Genomic DNA, 3,759 nt, shown 5'->3' with positions numbered 1-3,759 from the left:
TGATGTTCAAAATTTATTGATTGGAATGCGAGGCAAATCTTTTCGCAGTCATCGCTAGATTTTGCAGAAGACACAAGAAAAACAGGTTTAGAGTAATCTCTTTTCCATCGATTTCCATTCGCAAAACATCTGTAATGTCCGTGATTCATGCATGATTCAATGTTATTCGAGATAAAGAAGTACTTTCACGAAGTACCGAATGAGTTTTCACTTTACATTTTGCACTGGACCTCGCTTGTAAGCTGGGTACATTGAAAATAAACTGGCGGCTAAAAGAAACGCCACCAAAATAGAAAAGACTGTCAAAATAGTTGTCAGTCTCTTTGAAAGTAGCTAAAACACATACGAGAGTATATCGAACACAACACGTCTATTCCGAATCAACATTTGCACTTGCATTTCCTATGTCCCCGAATTTACACGAATAAAACGGAAACTGCACAAAGGTACTCGTATCAAATCAGGGTGTGAAAGCTAACCAGGTTTATTCACTTACATGATGTTAATCGATTGACAACCAGGAACATGCCTCGTTTAACAGCAGAGCAGAGGGAGAGAGCAATGGCGTCGAATCCCTAATCAAGACGTCAGAGAACTCAGCTACCTGGTTTGGGCCTGCATCAGTGCTAGAGGTGGTCACACCTAGCATTGCACAATATGTACTGCCCAGAAAGTTGTGAAAAGATAGATATAGATATAGGATATTGATATAGCGCACATATACACGCACTAGTGCATGCTCAAGGCGCTGGTATTTTTCCCTCGATCACTGGATGTCAATCTCAACAGCACATCGTAATTCAATCTCAACTCCCCGAGGAGTATACAACTCATGCTGCCACTAGGCGCACCGAGTTTATTGTGGCTCTCTCATCTTAACGAGGTACCCAGTTGACAGCTGGGTGGACTGGGACACATACACACAGCACTTTGTCCAAGTTTACTGCACGTTGCTGTACCCGCAACACCCGGTCACAGGAGGGCTCGATCCCGAAACCTCAACCTCGCTGGATCACTAGCCTGGCGCTTTAGCCAGCTCGCCCAAAAGCTCCCAGTCGATTCTGCATAGGTGATCGAATACTGGATAATGCACCCCAGTGTCATTCATATGATCTTAGATCACGACCTGCATAGTTTTTCTTCTTGTTATCCATTAAATGCTGTTGGTAAATGATTGATTTTTGCAGTAAAACATTTAATGTTACCATATTTAGCTTAAGTTTTGTTTTAGAGCAGAAAAAATATTTTGAAGCGTTTCTTTTGGAAAAAGCCAAAAGAGCCAAGAGCCAATCAGAAAACCACATTTATGTGTGAGGTATGAAAATAACTATTTGTTCGTTCTATTACGAACAATGTTATGCTCCGGGTCCACTCAAAGAAAGTGATGTTGGCGCTGTTAAACTTCTGTTCATGATTATCCCTATACAGAACATCGACTTATCGCTGAGATCGCGCTTTGTGCTAGCTTTGCGCACGTTGACACTAACACGTGTGGAAATAAACCGCATTTTGTTATAAAGGACACTTGTTTGACTCGACTCTCGACTTATATCAATACGACGTCATTTTCAAATCTTTCCTATTCACACTAACGTGCGTTTGTGTTCATATTTTGTGTTTTCTGTGGGCGTGTGATGACACAGGTAAGTCTTCATTTCGTCTCGGGAATGAATATGGAGACAAATGCGTTTTATGTCTGTATTTCTTGTTGTAATTCCTTGTGTTATCGGTATAGAATTCTCTCCCTACACGAACAAGAACTAATGCTAACAACACTTGACGTCATTCTTGAATCAAACATGTTTTCAACAAAAGATGACGCACGTGCTGCCACGACCCGGCTGGCGGGATATAGACACACCTCAAATAGAGTCAACTGAACTCTCAGATTACATGCTAACAGGAATTTCTTTTTGAAAACCTGGCACTGAATGGAGGACAAGATTAGTGTTCTTTGACATTCAGCCTTGGTCGGCATTGCGCTGACACTCCTAGAAACATTATGAGAGCATGCAGTGGCTGCCCATAAGTGAGTCATCATTTGTAAAATACACAGTAGACTTGCATGTTATGTAACTTGCAAGACTTATACTTTTCATAAATTTAAATTTAATTTCGATCGAATTGCTTTCAAAACTTATCAACCAGTTCGGAAATAATCCGGCTATATACACGTAATTTCCATTCGGTTTTCCGATGGTTCTTAAGACAATTGCAGCTATTTAAGCAACATATATTAGGCATACCGATCAGGTTTAACATGGCTGTCTGTGGGATAAAGTACAAGTTGTACTTATATATGGTACATAATCAGGTGTCATTCGATAACTAATCAACGGAGAGATGAAAGGAAAGTATGTACACTTAGCTGATTTCCAAGATGTTTGCAAAACACGCACATATAATTACTTCTACTTAATTTATGAGAAACATTCTTGAAACAGTTAATTAACATCTGAGTCTGTGGGAATTTCACTAATGACGATTCACTTATAGCCAGCTATTGTAGCTGGAATTCTGGCTCCCAATCCTGAAAGCTGTAGTAACATTACGACATGTCGTAACTCTATATTTTATCATAGGCTTACGAATGTCGTATTCGGTGGATTGGGACCATGACTCACAGTCACAGGTTTCTGGTGTGAAGCAGGAGGCAAATCAGCACAACGGAGTTCAGCGGCTTAGACGATCGGGCCTCCTTCGCCCTTGAACATAAATACTTGTAGAAAAGTATTCCCCGGTAATATATTTGGCCAACGTGTCATCATACGAGTGTGCCATCATGGCTTTATTAAGCCCGGAATGTTGACGAAGACTTGCAATGGTGCATTAACATGTAATTAAAGCTACGTTAACAAAAGCGGAATTAAACCCTGTTTTAATGACCCCATCCTTACAAAGACGAGCCATCAACGCGATGTGTACTGAGGTGTAGCCTGGACCTGCTATCATAATGCTGTCATCAATCTGCTGACATACCTCACAATTCATTCCAAAGTATGCTGTAAACACAGTCAGTGTCCTCATCACCTATGAGGCTCATCGTCGATCGCAGCTCTAAACCTTCTGAGTTAAAACTTTAAGTTATAAAACGGGAGCTCTGCCCTGTTCCTTAAAGCGACCACAGCATTTAGACGATCGACAATCGTAACTCGCATGTTGTAGCAATGGCGACTGTCGCAACCGGAAAGGGGCAGTGCTTGCAGTAGTTGAATCCACGTCCAGTAGTGGACACCACTACAGTTCTTCTACTGACAATAAACCATAGTAGCTGTGAGTACTTCACCCATGAAGATCTCGGTTACAATTGATCTCGACTCTGTAATAAGCGGGATCATGCTCGCTGACTTGTCAGTGCATTCATCGTATACCTATAACATAGCTGGATGCTCGTGATGTGAGTAACTGGGTTGTCTTATTCAGACTGTGCTTTGTATAGTTGGTATGGCCAAATGGGAAACAAACACGATTCCCATTCAATAATGTTTTGTAACCAACCAGACTGCTGAACACTCTCTCATGCAGCAGCTTGGAGACATATTTCCAGCACACCCCAGTCACCATTCATCTTCAAAGGCTTCCTTGATGTAGCTCAATATTTGTTTACAGCCTTGCAACAAATCTGGCAGCCATCGTGTATTAACTGACAACCAGTAGCATATAGAGTAGTAACTGCTTGCTTGATAATGTATTGCCTCTGCTTTGACTAGGTGTTGCGACTTTAATACGTTAATAACACAGGTCCATACGGTGTGTGTA

Source organism: Haliotis asinina, chromosome 8 (genome assembly GCF_037392515.1).
Source record: "Haliotis asinina isolate JCU_RB_2024 chromosome 8, JCU_Hal_asi_v2, whole genome shotgun sequence".
Taxonomy (NCBI): domain Eukaryota; kingdom Metazoa; phylum Mollusca; class Gastropoda; order Lepetellida; family Haliotidae; genus Haliotis; species Haliotis asinina.
The sequence above is the reverse complement of the archived record's forward strand: the minus strand, read 5'-3'. Positions refer to the sequence as shown.